This window comes from Sturnira hondurensis, unplaced genomic scaffold, assembly GCF_014824575.4.
Source record: "Sturnira hondurensis isolate 20B ecotype Veracruz unplaced genomic scaffold, ASM1482457v3 Scaffold0023817, whole genome shotgun sequence".
Taxonomy (NCBI): Eukaryota; Metazoa; Chordata; class Mammalia; order Chiroptera; family Phyllostomidae; genus Sturnira; species Sturnira hondurensis.
In genome coordinates, this window is record NW_028096448.1 from 2,216,938 (window position 1) to 2,237,595 (window position 20,658).

Genomic DNA, 20,658 nt, shown 5'->3' on the forward strand with positions numbered 1-20,658 from the left:
GCTGGTCCTCAGTTAGCGGGCACCGTCGGCGTCTGCTGCCTGGAGAACTGCGGGGATGCCAGCCCTCTACACAGGCGTGACACCCGCCCGCCCGGCACTTTGCAGAGTGCTGCCGGGAGCCAAACCGGACTGCATCCGTGTATATAGCATTGATGTATATATACTTCCCAGAAACGGGGCGTTTGAAATGAGGGTTTGGAAAGGGGCAAATTTGGGATTTTCTCTTAGGAAGGAGGGGTCTTAGGGTATTTGTCAGGGGCAGCGTAATTAGATTTAAAATGATTGTTGCACCTGCTTTCTTAGCGATGTGGGCTTCTTAGCTGTTCTCATACCCTTGCGTTATGATAGGATATAGCCTTTGCTGGGCTGCGTTACAAACGTGGGTTCACTTTGTAGAGGTGGTTTGGCCTTGGCTAGAGCTCCCAGCGCCCTGGGGACTTGTGGAGTTGTTGAATGGTGTCTATTCAGAGTAAAACATGGCCGTGATTTTTGGAGTGCCACAGCTGGCCCCTCTTGGAGTGATGCCTAATACTCAAAATGTAGAGGTGGGGGAGGGTCGTGCAAAGGCGTCTTCTGAGTGTGTGTGAGCAGAGGAGCGCCCCCAAATCCGATCTGAAACGGGGTGGTGAAAGAATGACAGGCTGCCAGCGATTCCGGAGCCAAGAAAGAGGGACAGCTCCGCACGGACCAGGCAGAAGCCTCTGCAGATGTGGACGCGCCAATGTGAATTTACATTTCGCAGGAGCCGCCAGGCAGTTGTGAATCAGCTCACCGGACACACTCGGGAGGGCCACGGAAGGTCGTGGAAAAGTTTTAGGCAGCAGATCTTGCAGGGAAAGCATCAGCTACTGGCCAGCCTGAAGCTCATTGCCTCTCTTGATACTTGCACCTGCTTGGGCAGACAGAGTTTCCGATCAACCAGGCGGGTTCTCTTGCTCCCCTTGAAAGAACAAATAATACTTGGGATCCCTCGTGTTCATTGCTGGCTTCTGAAGTGCAGAGTAATGAAGTGACTGTGGCGTGGCTAATGTCTTTTCAAAATTAGCGTCCTGCTAGTGTAATTATACTTTTCTTTGATTAAACTGTGAGAGAGGCTGTGCAGGATGGCACTAGGCACCCAAGAGGAAAACTGGAGCCATGCTGGAGGAGGGCAGGCATGCACAAAACACACAAATGCTGCTCCTGTTAGGTTTCGGGGAGGCTGTCAGTTTTTGAGAAGCATGCACTTACTGAGGTGTGTTGGGTCCTTTGGTTATGATATAAGCTGCTCACACCTATGTAATGTAAACGGATTAATGGGATGATCCAAAGCCAGACTTTTACCACAAAATGTGGTAGCGCATGACATGCAGGCTGAAATATTTTTTAAATGAATCACTCTGTTGACAGAATTGCTTTCCACATGGGCTGCTGCTTTCACAACCTTGGGAGTTTATGTAAATTAGAATCTCTAACTGCTGCTATAATAAGAAAGGGTCTAGGTCTGGATCCCCGGATACGTGTTTGTGTGTGTAACTACAAACACGGTCACTGGCAAACGTGTCGGTGTACACTGTGGACGGAGGCAGGCATGTTTCGGCCTACAACACACATTTCTGCCTGCATCATCTCTGCAGTCTCAGACACTCCAGAAGATACCTAGGGATGCCCCCGTGTCATCTGATATGACTAAAGTATTTAATTCAGAGGGATTCTGGTCGGGGAGACCACAGGCTGTGGTGCCTCATTTTTTGCCCAATTCTACACTGTGAACTCTGACTTCCTAATGGGCGGTGTGCTCATTTAGTCACTGAAATAGAATGAGGTCAGGAACTTAACCCTTCTGTTTTTACTGCCAGAGTCCAACACAGCACTGCCCACTGTAAAAAGGAAAGGAAGTTCAAGTAAATTGTACTCTTTGCAAACACTGACCTTGTATGATAGTTTGTCACGAGTGGATGTTCTGTCGGGTAAGTTCTCTAGACGCGATTTTTAACTTGAGCCATCTTTTCTGTGTATCAGTAGAGCCCACTATTTTAAAGGAAATGTGGTAAAGATTGCGGTAATGCAAACAAGTTTGGTGAGGTACCGTAGAAAAGTGTGTTTCTGATGGTGGGGCACACCTGCATGGTGTCCAGTGCCATCAGGTGTGTGGCTCCTCATTTAACACCTAGGAGGCCATTGAGTGGCAACCAGTGAAAATTCTGGTCCCGTAGGAAAGCCTCACTTGAAATTTTACAGAGCTAACATTTTACTGTTTCTTTCATTCTTAATTTCTTTGTACATAGAAATGGTAGGTATTCTAAATAGAGTTAGGTCATATTTTACTAACTTTCAGTGTAAAGACAATCTATAATTTAAAGTACTTGGCTAATATAGAATAATCTTCAAAAGAAAAAATATTTCTGGATGGTTGAGCAGATATAAAAGGGGGGATTACATTTTGGCAGTCGCTGTTTTACTTAGGAGTATTTTTTTTAGAGTTCTTGATATCCACTAAATAGTATTAAAGATGCCTTGCTGACCTTATTTTAAGCAATTATTTAAATTTTTATTTACTTATTCTTATAGAGAAGGGAAGGGAGGGAGAAAGAGAGGAAGAGAAACATCCATAGATTGCCTCTCATACATACTCTGATCGGGACCAGGCCCACACCCCAGGTATGTGTCTGATCAGGAGTCAAGCTAGTGACCTTCCACTTTGCAGGGTGATGCCCAAGCAACTGACCATACAGGTCAGGGCTTACGTGATTTTTAAGAAATTGTAGAATGCAGTTCACCATTAATGGCCAAAGGTAGCTTACATTTACTTGATCTTTACTATTTTGGCTTAACACAGAAGCCGTTTTCTGATGAAGAAGCAAGCTTATATAGCACTTCAATGCCCAAAGCTACAGAACAAGTACAAGGTAGATCAGAGATTCAAGTCCTCATTTGCCTCTCTTTAAAAGCAAGGTGCTTTCCACCATGCTATCAAGTTGATGTGTTTTAGTGGCACCTACAATGAATGTAGAAAATTAAATAGTGTGACGTGTGTGTGTGTGTGTGTGTGTGTTCTATACTGGTGTAGGTTTGATAAGCCAGGTTTATTAGGATACAGAATTAGAGTGAATTACAGAATTTCTCAGTATATTTTATTATTTTTATTTGATTTACCTACAGATAAAGAGGTTGTCATTGGTAGGAGTAGAGGGAAAGAAATTTTTAGCTAAGTAAATTAAAAGTTATGTACATTGTAAAGCTAGAACAGACAGATAAATCATCACTAAACATATTGGAAGTCAATAGGAGAATATGGTTGAGTTTATAAATAATTAAAATCAGCTCTAGGGAGAAATCGATTCTAGAAAGCCAGTTATTTCTGTATATAATTTTATATGTATTTTCTGTTTTCACTTGAAATCCTTTCAGTCTTTAATAGCAAGAAATTGTCATAGGAATTATAACAGTATTAATACTAAATTACATTTTAAGATGTAATTTCAATTACTTTTAACAGAAGTAAACATGTTAATAGCTTTAAAACAGTTTTTAAAAATATTTGGAAGCCTCTTTCCTATAGTGGCAGGTGTTTCCTTTAAAACAGGAGACTCCTCTTCTGATACACAGAAAAGGTGACTCGAATTGAAAATCGCTTCTGGAGAATTTATCTAACATAGTGATCAAATGATAAATAAATTCAGAAACGAGACATATGTATTGCAGCTGCTACTCAGTGCTTATTACCTGTAATTCATCACTATTTCAGGATTGTCTTTACTTCACTTATTATGACTTCTATTCTTTAAATATTCATATAAAAACTTACTAATTTATTGACCCAGTAGATACATTCCCAAATTTTGTTGTAGGGGTAGAAATATTTAACATGTTTCCCAATGTATTCCAATATGAATTTTTGCAATGACAGTTTGTCATAGTGCTTCTCTGTTACTCTGACTATAGGGCTCATCAGCAGGACAGCCTTTTAGAAGAGAATGCCTTACGGGTTTTTGTGGGTGAACCCCTCATTTTGCAACTGAGAAAACTGAGGTGCATAAATCGGAGGCGAGCAATCCCCCCCAGGTGGAGCAATCCCCCCAAGCCCCAGCACCGTTTGGTGTCAAGGCTGCTCACAGAACCCAGCCCCTTGATGAGGACCCAGAGCTGGATCCTGGACTCCCACTGCCTGTGAAAACCAGGGCACGTCCCCTTGACAGCTGGGTGACATTAGGATACCACAGCATTATTTACTGCACAGGGTTGTGACGATTAAATGTGATAATTGGTACAAAGCACTTAGCCTGGCAAGAGAAAGTGCTGGAGAAATATTAGCTGTGATTACTATCATTTGTATTGTTACTGCCGAGTCCAATTTTGTGTTTGTTTTTTTCTCCTGCTCTACTGCGCTGCTTGGCCTCTTCTGTGATTGGACTTTCTTGGATTGGGTCCAAGGTGAAAGCACCCTGTTCTCCACTTTTTTAACAGTTGAAATTCTTACTGTCTAGTGACACAGGTGAAGCAAAAGTGAAACCATGGAAGAGCCCCTTCAACATTGCACAAGTCAAACGTATTTTTGTTTGTTTTAAAATTTTAACAATCACAACCAGTGTGTTCTAGGCAAAAGCATACACACACACACACACACACACACACACAATGACTAAACAGTGTTTGGTCAATCAGGAAGAGGAAAGATTAATAGCTGAAGGAAATAGGTGGTGGAGAATTTTGTCTACATGGTCTGAGGATATGAGTCAGAATCAAAGGGACAGGTATGGAGGACTTGGCCTAAATCAAAAGACAGAAACAGGAAGCTGCTTTCTCAAGATCAGGAAAGCCTGGAAAAGCTCTAACGTGGCAGAGTGTAGAGATTGTGTGGGATCCGGAAAAGAAAGGCCCTTGCTCCAACAGTAGGGAAGAGAAGTGAAGAGGGGCCTAGCAGGCTGTTGGGAGGGGGTGTACAGAGCAGGAAAGTTCTAATGAAGTTGTGCTGTTACAAATTTTATTAAAACATTGTGTACTCAAACAACTGGGCTGTTGATTCTCCTACAGTTGTTTATAAAATTAGCAGCTTACATGTGCAGAGCCCTCTCAGCTTAATGAGTAGATAATAAGAAGTATAACAACCAGTCATTGTCTTCAAATTCTGAGTTTGGCTTTTTGTGACAGTAACAGGACAGTAAATTGCTGAATTATTGGAGGAAGCCATAATGGTGTGAGTAGGGCAGGAGGGCTTCCCAGAGGAGGTAATATTTGGACTGGAACCTCATAGAGGAGTTTTCCCAGATAAAGAGGGAAGGACATTTCAGTAAGGAAAAAACCATGCGAAGACCGTTTAAACTGCAAAAGAGCATGGTTTGCTTAGGAAAAAGGATAAATTCAGCAGGTAAAATTTGTGGAATGTCAGGGAAAATGGCATAAATTAGTCTGGAAACATGTATTTGGGCATTCCATCCTTTTTTTCCAGTAATATATTTGTGAAGCACTTTTATATGCCACATTAAATATTGGGAATTAAATAGCGCTAGGATAGTATGGTCTTTGCTCTCAAAGACCTTATACTGCAGTACAGAGAGATAGGTTGACAAATATGTGCATGGAAGTTTAAGGTATTTTAGAAAGAAAAGCATTATTTTAGAGACAGAAAGTAGAGACAGTGGTTGGCCCCACCTTGGGCAAGAGAAAGATCAGAAAAGTCCTAGTACAATTTTTTAAATTCTCATTTGAGGTTATATTTTTTTGCTTTTAGAAAGTGAGGAAGGGAGAAAGAGAGACAGACAGACAGACATTGGTATAAGATAGTAACATCAATGTGAGAGAGAAACATCATTGAATTGCTTCCTATATATGCCCTGACTGGGGATTGAACCCACAACCTAGGTATGTGCCCTGATCAGGATTTGAACCTGCAACCTTTTGGTGTATAGGATGACACTTCAACCAACTGAGCACCTGGTCAGGGCAAATTCTGGTACAATGTATAAAAGAGTTCATATTTCATCCAATGAGCACCAAAGGTGGCACAGGGGTTTTTAAGCAGAGGTGGTGTGACCCAGTTACCTTTAAAAAAAGGAAAATTTCACACTTATATCAGAAGTACACAAATTGATGAACCCCTATAGACTCATCACCCACATTCTACCCACTCCTGCATTACACTGAAGTAAGTTTGAGTGGTTTTTTGTGATGTTGTTGCTGACAGTGCCTACGCAGGGACCAGACAAGAGAAAGGGCCCAGATGCCATGGCCACTCATAATGCAAGAAAGGGCATTTCAAGATCTTGAACAGTAAGTGTCAAAAAAACAGGATTCTTCTTTTCTGTTACAGACCTGTAAAGAGGCCCAGCAGCACTTTTAAGTACTGGCAATTCAAAGTCAGCTTGCCTTTTAACTTTGGACTCATGTACTTTTACTAGTAATTTCCCCTTCCATTCTAATGGAATCTGACATTTTACAGACAGCATCTTTAAATATTTACTAAGTTCAGGAGAAGAAATGTTAAAAATATGTGTAAAATCTGTAGCTTAAAATATACCTATATGTTTAAAGGGGATTTTAAAAGATTCATAATATGTACATAAAATGTTACTGGGAGGGAGCAATTAATACTTGTCTCCTAGCCCCGTTCATTTCTGTAGTTTGCTAATTAATATGAAGTAGCAGCTTTTGGAACTTCATCAGGTATTTAAAGTTTAAATATGCGTCTGAAAGGAGGGGGGCATGGTGAACCAATTAGGAATCACCCTCAGAGGCTTTAAGGTCAATGCCAAGTAGGCAATTGTGTTGAAAGCAATGAGATGAAGGGGAGCCAGCTGAAGGCCAGAAAACAAGGGGCAGGAGAAGCAATGTGCTTTCCTTGAACCCTAACAGTTGATAAGGGGGGAAAGGAAAGGCCAAAGAGGCAAAAGTTGCAAAGCTATGGATACAAGAACTAGGAGCTAAACAAGAATCCAGTTGTTGGGTTCAAGAAATGAATTGTAGAGAATTTCTGCTTGGGGGTCACTCAACCAATGACCACATGAAAGAAATGCTGTGCTGGTTGTACTATTTCAATGTCCAAGGCCAGAGCAAGGGCAGAACATGGTCATTCACCTACTTACACGATGAGCATTGATGCCTATACTGATGTTGATGTGTGAATACAGAGATAGAGTTCCTGCCCTTAGAGAAACTTGCAGTCTAGAAAGGATACTGCTATATAGTAGTTCCCCCTTATCCACAATTTCATTACCCACAGTCCGACATGGTCTGATAATGTTAAATGGAAAATTCCAGAAACAATTTATAAATTTTAAGTTGTATGCCATTCTAAGTAGTGTGATGAAATCTCGTGTCCTTCTGCTCTGTCTCACCCAAGACATGAATCATTCCTTTGTCCATTGTCTCTACATTGTATATGCTCCCTGCCTGTTAATTAGTTAACTGTGTCCTTCGTCAGATTGGTTATTGAAGGGAGCGAGCGAGACAGAGGGAGAGAGAGAGACCATATTCATATAACTTTGGTTACATTGTGTAACAGTGTGCTGTCAAAATTACTCCATTTTATTATTGTTGTTCTTAATCTCTTACTGTGCCTAATTTATAAATTAAACTTCATCATAGGTTATGTATGTATAGGAAAAACAGTATATAGGGTTCAGTACAGTCTGCTGTTCAGGCATCCAGACGGGGTCTCGGAGCGTATTTCCTGTGTGTAGAGGAGGAGGCTCAGGATGCTATGGACAGATAGGTAGGGACTGCATCTCCTTAAGAAAGTCAGGGAGGTCATGTGGGAGGAGATGGCACTTGAGCTAAACTGTGACGGGAAGACAGATTTGGATGGGCAGAGACGCCTGAGGGAGGCACATGGGCAGGGTGAAGAGCATGGGCAGGCAACGGTTAGGAGGCCTGAGGAGGGCATCAGATGTCAACTCCTCAAGGCAAGGGTCTTTCTTGTCTGTCCTCTTCACTGCTGTATTTTAAGTTCCTGGAGTAGGACATAGCTATTAGACATTTAAATATGTGTTCAACATATGAATACACATGTTAGTTTATTAATTATTCACTTACTTAATTAGTATGTATCTACTTATTAGAATGACTCCAAAGGCAGTAATTATCTAGGACTGGGGTAGAGCATGTAAGCTTGGGGAGGATGGAGAGGAGCCTGGAGGAATGGGTGCAGGTGGGTCACAAAGGGCTTTAGATGCCATGCTGGGCAGGTGGGACTTGCTCTATGGTAGAATACAAGATTGTCGGGAGGATTTTTTTAAGTAGCTTTATTTTTTTTTCTATTTATTGTTTTTTAATCCTGAGAGAGAGAGATGGAGAGATGGATGTAAGAGAGAATCATGAATTAGTTGCCTTCTCGTGCATGTCCTGACCGTGAATTAAACTTGCCACCATTTGGTTTACAGGATGCCACTCCAACCAATTGAGCCACACCAGCCAGGGCTATTTGTTGTTTTGGTTTTTTATTTCAGCTTTGTTGGGGCAGAGCTGACAAAATGTAAGATACTTAGAGTGTGCATCATGATGATTTATCTATGTATATATTGTGAATGAATCCCCACCCATCTAGTTAATTAACAAACCCATTAACATTCATATTTATTTATTTTTATTTTGGTGAGGACATTTAAGTTCCACACTCTTAGCAAATTTCAATTATACAACATAGTGTTATCAAATTTAGTCACCATGTTTACATTAGATCCTCAGACCTTATTCATCTTATGGCTGAAAGTTTATATACCCTTTTATCAACCTCTCCCTATTTTCTCTGCCCTCTACCCCAGGCCATGGAAACTGTTTTTTCTACTCTGTGTTTCTGTGAGTTTGACTTTTTCTTTTTTAGCTTCCAGATATAAGTGATACCATGCAGTATTTGTGGGGTTTTTTTGGTCTGGCTTATTTAATTTAGTATGAAGCTCTTAAGTTCTATTCATGTTGTTACAAATTGCAGTATTTCTTTTTCGTGGCTGAATAGTATTCCATTCCATTCATCAATGCGTGGACACTTAGGTTGTTTCCATGTATTGGCTGTTGTGAATAGTGCTGCAATGAACAAAGGTGTACAAATATCTCTTCAACATCCCCAAAGAAGGGTATACCCAGAAGGATGAGTCTTGCTGTATCATATGATAGTTCTAATTTAATTTTTTGAGTGATCTCTATACCATTTTCCATAGTGGCTACACCAATTTACATTCCCACCAACAGTGCACAAGGGTTCCCTTTACACACATCCTACCAACACTTGTTATTTCTAATCTTTTTGGTAATAATCATACTAACAGGTGTGAGATGACATCTCATTGTGGTTTTGATTTGCATTTTCTTGACCATTAGTGAGGTTGAGCACCTCATCATATTGGCCATTTGGATGTCTTCCTTAGAGAAGTATCTACTCAGATGCTCTATGCATTTTTTAATCAAATTATTTTTACATTAGAATTATATGAAATCTGTATATATTTTGGATATTAATCACTTATCAGATATATGATGTGAGAACATTTTTTTCTCATTTGGTATGTTGCCTTTTCATTTTGTTGACTTTTTGGTGGGGGATGCAGAAACTTTTTAGTTTGATGTAGTCCCCCTTGTTTATTTTTGCTTTTATTGCCTTTGATTTTGGTGTCCAGTCTAAAAAAATCACTGCCAAGACCCATATCAAGGAGCTTACCACCTGTGTTTTCTTCTAGGAGTTTTATGGTTTGAGGACTTACAATGAAATCTTTTGTCCATTTTTAGTAAATTTTTGTGTGTTAGAAGGTAGGGATCTATTTCCATTCTTTTACATGTGGCTGTCCAGTTTTCCTAATGCCATTTATTAAAGTAACTTTCCTTTCCCTATTATATATTCTTGGCCCCTTTGTTGTAAATTAATGAACCATACATGCAGGGTTTATTTCTGGGCTGTCTGTTCTATTCCACTGATCTGTGTGTCTTGATTGGCACACCAGTGTCATATGTCTTGATTACTGTAGCTTTGTAGTGTAGTTTGAAATCAAGACGTGTGATACTATTCTTTCTCAACATTGCATTGGCTATTTTAGGTCCTTTGTGGTTCAATACAAATTTTAGGTGATTTTTTCTATTTTTCTATTTTCTTGAAAAATATTATTGGAGTTTTAGTTTCTTTCTTGAGATATAATTCACAGGCTATACAAGTTTCCCATTTAAATTTTACAATTGAATGACTTTCAGTGTATTCACAAGGTTGTATGTCCATCACTACATCACAGTTAGAACATTTTCATTATTCCAAAAAGAAATTCTACTCCCCTTAGCCTGTCCCCTCCAGCTCTCCTATGTCTACTGCCCCTAGGTAGGTAGCCACAAGTCTACTTTTTGTTTTTAAAGACTTCCCTATTCCAGATAGTTCTTATAAATACAATCATGCAGTACAGTATGGGGCAAAAGTAGGTTTACAGTTCTTTGTATGGAACTAATACAATAATTGATAAATAATAATGCAAGAATAAATTCTGTGTTTTGCATACTTACAACTGGAAACTCACTTTTTGCCACGCACTACATACATTCCTGTGCCTGTCTTTTTTTGACTTAGCATAAGATTTTCAAGGTTCATCCATGCTGTGGCATGAGGAAGTACTTTGTTCCTTTTTATTGCCAAATCATTGTGTGGATATGACACATTTTGCTTATTCATCAATCAGTTGATGGATATTTGGGTTGTTTCTACTTTTTGGCTGTTACAAATAATATTGCGGTAGCATTTGTGTACAAGTTTTAGTGTGGTCGTAGGCTTTCATTTTTCATGGATGTATGCCTAGAGGTAGAATTGCTGGAGCATGTGATAACATCTTTAACCATTTGAGGAACTGCCAGATTTGTATCAAACTGGTTGTACTATTCTACATTCCCACCAGCATTGAGTATATGAAAGTCCCATTTACATCTATCCTTTCCAATACTTGATATTGTCTGTGTTTTGGATTATAGCCACCCTGGAGGATCTTTTAAGAAAAGCAGAAGGTTCTGGCTTGGTAGTCAGGAAGAGATCATTCAGTCCATTGAAGGAGGTCATTTTGTTTAAAAAACCTAGACACCTTTCATAGATATATTTATATTACTCTCACATGCTATTTCCTCGTAATTATCAGAATGACCTTTTGCGGTTGGAATTACTGTTGTGACGATTTTAGAGAAGAGGGGACAGAGAACAGTGTGGCTATGGCTTCTCTCGTGTCACCTGACGTTCTGCTGTCCTTCCTGCCCCTCTGGTTCCTCCTCCACAGCCACAGCTGACTACCTTTGAGATGCGAACCTCTGAGAAAGACTAGCTATATGGTCCAACAGCATCTAAATTCTTAAAGTAATGAATTCAATGTGAAAATGATTCTTTTATGAAAATTTGGGCAAAAACAAGTACCCCAAATAAACTGTCAATTTATTAAAAATTGAAAGAAGAAATTACCTGGCAGAAAATGTATGTGGTTAGAATCAGGAAGCCTTGGGGACTGCTGATGCCCTCTACTCGCTCTTGGGTCACCTCTGTCCTGAGTTTCTCTCACCTGTAAAATGAACTTCCTTCTCTTTCCTGAAGATGTTGCTGAGGTGCCAAAAACCCATCTCAGTGAGGGGTTGGTAAGCTGCAGCCCAAGAGCCCTCTGTTTGTTTTTGTAGGCTGAGAATTTTTTTCACTTTCAAATGGTTACTGAAATCAAAAGAATAATGCTATTTCATGACAGAAGATACTTGCAGGAAAGTCAGATATCAGCGTGCATAAAGCAAGTTTTGTCAGAAGATGGCCACTCACAGGTGTTACCAGGCTACCCATGGTGGCTTTGCATTGCCCTGCAGAGCTGAGGGGCTACAACAGAGACCCTCAAAACCTAAAACATTTATGTAATAACTTATAAGATATTCTCTGGCCTTTATCAAAAAAATTGCCAAAAACAACAGGATACAAAGTCAATATCTAGAAATCAAAGGCATTTTTGTATACCAACAATGAAACAGCAAAAGCAGAAATCAAGAAAAAATCCCATTTGATAATAGCAACAAGAAGAATAAAATACCTAGGAATAAACCTAACCAAGGAGGTTAAAGACCTGTATGCAGAAAACTATACAACACTGAAGAAAGAAATCAAGGAAGACACAAACAAATGGAAACATATACTGTGTTCATGGATCAGAAGAATTAACATCATCAAAATGTCTATACTACCCAAAGCTATTTACAGTTTCAATGCAATACCTATTAAAGTACCAATGGCATATTTCACAGACATAGGACAAACACTTCTAAAATTTATATGGAACCATAAAAGACCCCAAATAGCAGCCGCAATTTTGAGAAAGAAGAACAAAGTAGGAGGGATCACAATACCTAATACCAAACTGTATTACAAGGCCACTGTAATCAAAACAGCCTGGTACTGGCATAAAAACAGACACATGGACCAGTGGAACAGAACAGAGAGCCCAGAAATAAACCCAAGTCTCTATGGTCAATTAACATTTGACAAAGGGGGCAGAAAAATAGAATGGAGTAAAAACAGCCTCTTGAACAAATGGTGTTGGGAGAGTTGGACAGCTACATGCAAAAAAATGAAACTTGAGCACTGACTTACACCATACACAAAAATAAATTCAAGGTGGATAAAAGATTTAAATATAAACCATGACACCATTAAAGTCCTAGAGGAGAACATAGGCAGGAAAATCTCAGATATTTCACACAGCAACATTTTCATTGATATGTCCCCTAGAGCAAGGGACATAAAGGGAAGAATAAACAAATGGGACCTCATCAAAATAAAAGCTCCTGCATAGCTAAAGAAAACAGTATTAAAATAAAAAGAGAAAAAGAGAACCAACCATATGGGAAAATATATTTGTCAATGATACCTCAGACAAGGCTTTAATCTCCAATATATACAAAAAAAAACTCACACAACTCCACTCTAAGAAGACAAGCAACCCAACTAAAAAAATGGGCAAAGGACTTGAACAGACACTTCTCCAAGGAGGACATACAGAGGATCCAGAGACACATGAAAAGATGCTCAGTATCACTAGCCATCAGAGAGATGCAAATTAAAACCACAATGAGATACTACTTCATGCCAGTCAGAATGGCCATCATAAACAAACAACAAGTGTTGGAGAAGTTGTGAAGAAAAGGGGACCCTAGTTGGTGGGACTGCAGACTGGTACAACCATTATGGAAAACAGTATGGAATTTTCTCAGAAAACTAAAAAGGGATTTGCCTTTTGACCCAACAATTCTACTGGTAGAATTATATCCTAAGAACCCTGAAACACCAATCCAAAAGAACCTATGAACCCGATGTTCATAGCAGCACAATTTACAATAGCCAAGTGTTGGAAGCAACCTAGTTGTCCACCAGTAAATGAATGGATCCCAAAACTATGGTACATTTACACAATGGAATTCTGTGCAGCAGAAAGAAAGAAGGAGCTCCTACCCTTTGCCAGAGCATGGATGGAACTGGAAAACATCATGCTGAGTGAAATAAGCCAGGCAGTGAAAGACAAATACCATATGCTATCACCTTTATCAGGAACCTAAACAACAAAACAAATAAGCAAGCAAAATATAACCAAAGACACTGAAAGAGAGAACAGGCTAAAAGGGACCAGAGAGGAGAGGGAAGGGAATTTCAGGGGAAAGGGGGAAGGGTTTACACGAACAAGTATAAAGGACACATGGACAAAAACAAGGGCGGAATAGAAATGGGAGGGAGGGGGTAGGGTGAGGAGGTGGGCTGGATGGGAGTAAAAGGCAGAAAACATACTGGAACAATTAAAATTTTAAAAAAAGTTTGCCAGCCTTTCACTATGACAAAGTTCCTATAACTAGAAGATCCCTCCTAACTGTCAGCACCACATCTGATCTTAGACTTGAAAGGAACCCAATCACATATGTGTGATTTTCACCTGAAATGCAGTTCCTGTCTTTTTAAAAGACTGGTGTCCTAGTGACTCAGAGGGACACATTTTAAATGGAAATCAACTTAAAAGAAACACTGCTCTGGCCTGGGTCTGTGGGAGATCTTTGCTATCCCCAGCCCCACCCTGATTGTCACTCTGGCTTCGGGCTGGCACCTTTGACACAGCAGCTGGATTTCTAATCCCCACCTCAGACCTCACCATCTTGACTGTGTTATTGTTTCAGCATGAACTTTAGAACAACTGCCTCTATTTTGGCACATGGAGATTTGCCTCCACAGTAATTATTTTGCAACCCACAAAAGTAATTATAAAATCAAATAATTATCTTCTAAACAAGTAACCCCAGCAGTGGCTCTTGGGTGGGGGTGGGAGGGAGTTCCTGTTCTCTAATTTCATTTTTAGGGCTGTAATGTTCTGCTTGCCGAGCCCTCTTACCTCAGTTCTTTTGTTGTTTCAAGTCCAATAGCAATCAACAGTGAAGCACCAGCTTCTTTGGATGCAACCTCCTCCAAACAGTAGCACTGTTCCAAGTTCATGAATAGAAAGATCGAAGAGAGTATAAGAAAAGGGGAAAGCAAAGTCTGATTTGATTCTTCTGATAATAGGAAATAAAATTTGCAAAGGGACTAACAGCCTGCCCAGCTGCGTTACTGGTCGGTTTGAGTTTTTGAGAGCTGCACTGTAGGGAGGCCCCCAGATCCCGAAGGTGTTCTCAGTGAGAGTTGGCATCAGCATTTTCTGGCACAAACGGATGGATGAAATCTGCTGCACAGCGAGTCACCATCCGTCTCTGACAGGCAGGCATGTACCAGGATTAGGTTATTTCTTGAGAGACTTAAAGTCTGTTTATGGGTGAGTGTTTGTCTGACATATGCAACAGATATGGTAGGTAACATTTATTTCTATGTTTGGAAACTGTCACTTGTCCGATAAGCCAGACTACTGCACATGTTGAAACAATGTGTAGAGAAGCAGATCTTGGTGACGAGACTATTACTGATCTGCTACATGTTTACGACTCGCCCTCTCCAAATTTTAGTAACTCACTGATGTGTGAGTCAGTTTGCCAGCCCACTCAAAAAGTCAAGCCACAGACAGGAGCTCATCATCCCCCAAATGAACACACAATGAATGTTTTCGCCTGCCCAACGCCCTGGTGTTTTCATATCCAGAATGAATAATGTGCTGCAGTTTCCTACCAGCCATGATATGAATTATTCATGCACTATTAAGCAGTCCATGGTCAGATCACCACTACCCAAAGTAAAATTGAACACAAAAGGAGAGATTTTAATATTTGCAACTGAAAGAGTCTTTTGCCTTGGAAATAGAGATGAACTACTGAATCCCGCAGTCCCATCCTTGTCCAGGTCTTTGAGATTGAATTATGAGCATAAATGCAGATTTCTTGTGGTAAGACAGTAGAAATAGCTTGGAGTGAATACTTAGGTTAGTTTTCCAAGGTTTCATAGAAGGCAGAGGAGGGGAACATATACAAAAGGGAGCATCTATGTTCAAGATATAAAATTAAAGACAAGAAACATAATGAAAGCAAGAGATATTCTTTAGAAGAAGAGTTATCTTAGAAGATCCCTGTGTGTCAACCAGATACAAGGGGGATCACTCTGTGTAGACTAAAGGAATGGGCCTGCTTTCACATGGCACCGTAGGGCCCTGGGGTTCTTCACAGAACCACAGTTTAAATGTTGCTCTCTGCTCTACTCCATTTGGATGACATGTACTGTGTTGTGGAGTGATCATTGCATTTCTAAAATATGCACGTCAGCTCATAACAGGGATATGATGCCCCACATTTTAATTCTTTGAAGATGATGAAACCTCCAATAGAGCAGTTGTGACATAAATAATGTATAACCAAATACATTATAAATTATTAGTGCATGGTGGGTGCAACCTAAGATAGAATTAGTTTATGGAAAATGTATTGGCTACATTGTATTGTTTACAGATTTATGTCACATCATACATAAATGAGTAGGAATATAACATTTTTAGCTTCAAGTTATTTCGATAGGAATGTTTAAGCTCGTGCCAACATTAATAATCATGTCTCGAATAGAGGCAACTGCTTAGGGTGAAATCAGATCAGGTGTGTAGTTCCTTTTGCTCCCTTTTTAATGTTGCTGGTGGGTCTGATATTCACCACTGGCTCTATGAGCAAGTGCGGAGGAGCAAACAGGAGTGACATTTACTGTTTAAGCCACAGTATGACAGATGGGTTGGTGTGTGTAACTAGCTCAAAGTACATAATTCACCATGAATGAAATGGCACAAATTTACTTTGAAAATACCATAGCCTAAATTACAGTAAGATTTTAGAAAGCAAACAGAGCTTATTTTTATTGCAAAATCCTAAGAGTCCAATTCCTGGCAGTGTTTACCAGAGAGAAGGAATTAAGGGCCCCAAGGGGAGGGCTAGGAAAACAGCACCCTCTGGGAATTAGGCACACACTGGCTTCAGACAGTCTCTCAGGACTGGCCTCTGTTTTCCTTTTTTAAGATTTTACTTATTTATTTTTTAGAGATAGGGGAAGGGAGGGAGAAAGAGAGGAAGAGAAACATCAGTGTGTAGTTGCCTCTCATACACCCGAACCTGGGACCTGGTTCACAACCCAGGCATGTGCCCTGACTGGGAATCGAACCGGTGACCTTTTGGTTTTCAGGTTAACACTGCCATTACTCAATCCACACCAACCGGGGCTCTGTTTTCCTTTTTTGCAAACAGGGGTGATGGATAGGAGGAAGATCATGCTTGTTTTTTCAGAGGGTCTTGAGACTATTTGGGAGGCATCTGGACCATTTTCAAATATAGAAAACACAGGGTGGTGCCATGCTTTTCTATCAATGATTCTGGCTTGCACATTCCAAAGGGAGAAAGGCAGTTTTTCTCCTCTGTGCTCGTCCTCTCCTCTGTTCGTGGAGATGACTGGTAGGAGAACGGAGGACTGAAGAGGCGGCACAATGCCTGTAGTGTCTGTAGGACTGGGAAAGTGATAGTCGTTTTATCTCAAGGTGAAAGAGCAGAGGGACCCCCTGAGCTAGGTGAACAGATGGCAGAATCATTGCTGCTACACTGCTCCTGGCTGTGCGTGTCCTCACCCCCATACGCAGGCGAGCCTTCTCAGATTGTGCAGGTCACAGCGCTGAACTCTGAAGAGCAACCTGCTGAAGGCTATTCTGGAGGCCGGAGTACCTTGCCGATAGCCACTCCGCCTGCCCAGAGACAAAGGCTACACCCTCCTAAGCAAGGGTGGAGGGGCAGAGGTCCTCTAGGAAGTACAGATCTCTTCAGACCCAAAGTCCTCTGCTAGTTAATTCAACCCATAGATTGTCACAGAGTTTTAAAAATAAACAAATCTGTCTGGGACTTCGGGATAGAAGATGCTGGAATAGATTAGGAACTAGTCAGGAAGTGGATGGAACAATGGCATACTTCTCACCTTTACCTTTGGTCTTAATTTCTCCCTTGCTTTATTTTCTGATGAATATTCAAGGCATATTCATAAGTCATCTGGCTCCCCCCTCATTCAAAATTTTAAACTAGCCTTATTGCTTTTGGAAAAATAATTATATTTGGCCTGGTATCTAAAGATGTTGCAGTCTGTACTGCTACAACCAGTCCACGGTAATAAGGTGGGAAAAACAAGTTCTGTGCCATCTGGAAATATGGTCTGCCCAAATTCCAACAGAGACCAGCAGAAGTCCTGCTCTCCCTGCCAACGACTTCTAAAGGGCAGCTGTGTCATGCTTCCCTGCTATTCTGTGTCCCAAAGCAGCTCTGATTACAGAGTGAGGAACTTTTTAATTCAAGTTCTAAAGTTCAGTGTTGAGATTTTTGTCAACTGTAATAAGCTGTTTCTAAAATGTGCTTCACATAACAGTTGGCCCATTGGGTGGTGATGGATGGTAAATGAAAATTTGCAAGTTCACACTAAGTTGGAAAGTGAGCTAAATGAAGTTAAGTAGATTGTTTCAGTCTCAGAGCCCCTTAGTGTGCCATGTGCACTGTGAAACTTCAAGAACAGGGTGTATATATTACTTTTTTTAATCCTCACCAAAGGATATGTTAGATGATTTTAGAGAGAGGAAGGGAGAGACAGAGAGAGAAAGAGAGAATATGAGCGCACTGGGGATTGCAACCTTCTGGTATACAGGAGGATGCTCCAACCAACTGAGCAACCCAGCCAGGGTGTGCCTATATTCCTTTACCCAAATTTATTTCATCACACATAATGGGGTTTTTTTGAGGGGGTGAGTGGAGCAGAGCATCACAAGTGACAAATGCCCTAGAGGAAAACTAACGACTGTTTCAGAATCCTCCAATAAATACTATTCTATTGATTAAATATGTTTCCCGATTGTGAGAGATGGAGAATCACGCAGAACAGTGAGGTTTGTTCATAGATTTTCTTTCACACCAGAAGCTATTCTCATTAAACTTTACACAGTAACTGAGAAGAACTATTTTCATTTTTGCTGACTGTATTTATTCACTGATTTTCAGTTAAAAAGGTATAACTGCAAATTAAACTATTACATTGCTGGTACATGTTGTTCAATCAATTCAGGAATCAGGAACTCCCTCCTTTTCCCTGGTCAGGCTGAACCAGAGAACCGTATGGCAGGGCTGGGGCTTCCAGAGACCGTGTGATACCAATGTGTGGGACATTTGAGGTCCGTGTTTCTCAACTTCAGGACTTTTCATTTGGGGCTGGATTAGTCTTTGTTGGTGGGTGGTATTTTGCACATTGTGGGATATTTAGAATCACCTGTTGCCTCTACTCACTTTCTTAAAGTCCGTGTTTTAATCAGAGATGGTAAGGAGACAGACATAGAGACAATGGTTTTGAGAGAAGTTACTTACTGTTCCCGAGAGGAGGGGACACACCATGACACACAGGGCTGGCCCCATGAAGAAGTACCAGAATCGTTTAGAAGGCAGAAAAACAGAGCAGTGTGTTTTGCAGGGAAGGAATGGGCGAGTCAGGATAGGCAAGTTTGAGCAACTCTAGGATTAGATAGTTTGGAATAATTTCAACTGGCTTAGACCCATAGAGGTGGTCTCTTGTTGCAGGTACTTGGCCCTGGCCTTAGGGTTGTTTAGGACAGAGGAATTATTAGCTTGGTGTGTGAGAGTTAGGTAAAGGAGGTGGTTGGGGTAAAGTCTTTGGATTGGCTGGTCTGCTTATGAAAGGCATGTGGTGCCAGCAGGCACATTGTTTACTGTCTCTAGAAATTTGCTGGCCCGGGAAGGATCAGTCTTTCAAGGCTCCAGGATGTCAGAGTATCATAAAATACAGGAAATGTAAAACACACAATTAATACACCCACCTCCCAGTTGTGACAGCTGAAAATATCTTCAGACATTGCCAAGTGACCCCTGGGGTGGTGGGGAGCAAAATCACTGCTGGGTTAAGACCGCCGATTCAGGGCCCAGATGGGTAGTGCCAGCTCTGAGTGAGTTTGCTGAAGCAGGAGACTGGAGATCAGTGTGGACTGAAGTTCAGCAGAAGGCTTTGTGTGAGGGGCTGGATTTGATTGGCAGTGGGTGGGAAGGAAGACATTCTAAGTGGGAGGATTCACGTGAGCACGGACACATGGGGGAAAGAGTGATGTGTATTATTGTTCAGATAACAATATTGACAATAACAATTCTTGTTCACTTACTCTGTATCAGGCTCTGCCAATGATGGGAATTATGTTCTTAATCTTTCCAAGAGTCCCATGAGGTAGTTCCTATTTATCACAGCTTGGCAGAAAGGGAAACTGAACCTCGAAGGGATTAAGCTACATGCGGGGTCTCACTGGCAGTATGTGTTGGTTATATTTGAAATCAGGTCTCTTTTAATACTACTGTATTAGTATGATTAGAAATAATGTCAGGTAAGATTAAAAGATGTTGAGTTACAGACAGAAGTGCCTGGACATAAAGGGCTGCGCTCCTCAGAATGATGGCATATTCACTAGGTGAGTGATACAGTAAAAACTGTATTTTGGTTCATCTTGCAGCACCAGCTGTGCAGCAAGCACAGGGCGTTGGTTGGAGGTGTGAGCTGGGGTGGCGTCGAGCTGAGCAAGATCAAGTAATCCAGGTGTGATGGTCAGTGCTTGGCCAAGGGTGGATTGGAGCAAAATGGGTGTCAGAGAGATGTTTCTGGACAACAGGAATAAAAGGCTGAAGAAATAAAGAAGAAGTGGTCGCTCCATTATGTGTGAGGTGAAAGCCCAGAAGAGCGGTGACCCCCTCCCACCCATCCTCAATGGGGAGGGCATAGGTTATCGTCTATAATAGGGAGGCAGCTGGCTGGGATCTCAGGAGCATGTGAATTTGGGCTTACTTAAAGATGTGAATTTAGTTCATTTCCATGCGTCACTTTTAGTGTATGCTCATATGAGACTTACTAAGAGCCAGGCACTGCTCTTTGCATTTCACATATAGGAACTTGCTTGTTATTCACAATGACCTTTAAGTATGATCTGCACTTTGCCGATGAAGAAACCGAGGCTCAGAAACTTGCCCCAAATCTGGCACCAGAGTCATGGCCAAGGTGTCCAGCTCTGCAAGTGTCAGGAGCACAGTAGTAATGCTCAGCTCCCAGGCACTCGGGGCAACTTTGTCTCTCCTCACCTCTGAGAGTATGTGCAGACTTCTTGGCTTTATCCCTTCCATGAAGTGAAGAAGCTGTGCTCTTAAGTCCTGTTAGCTCTACCATTCTACTATGTCTGAATAATTGAACAAATCAGA

General features: G+C 41.0%; 1 protein-coding gene across 3 annotated transcripts in view; it reads left to right on the forward strand.

Moving 5' to 3' along the window:
• PHACTR1 (phosphatase and actin regulator 1) overlaps window positions 1–20,658 on the forward strand; it is a 300,114-nt gene that overhangs the window by 49,313 nt on the left and 230,143 nt on the right. The gene's annotated exons all lie outside the window — the stretch shown is intronic.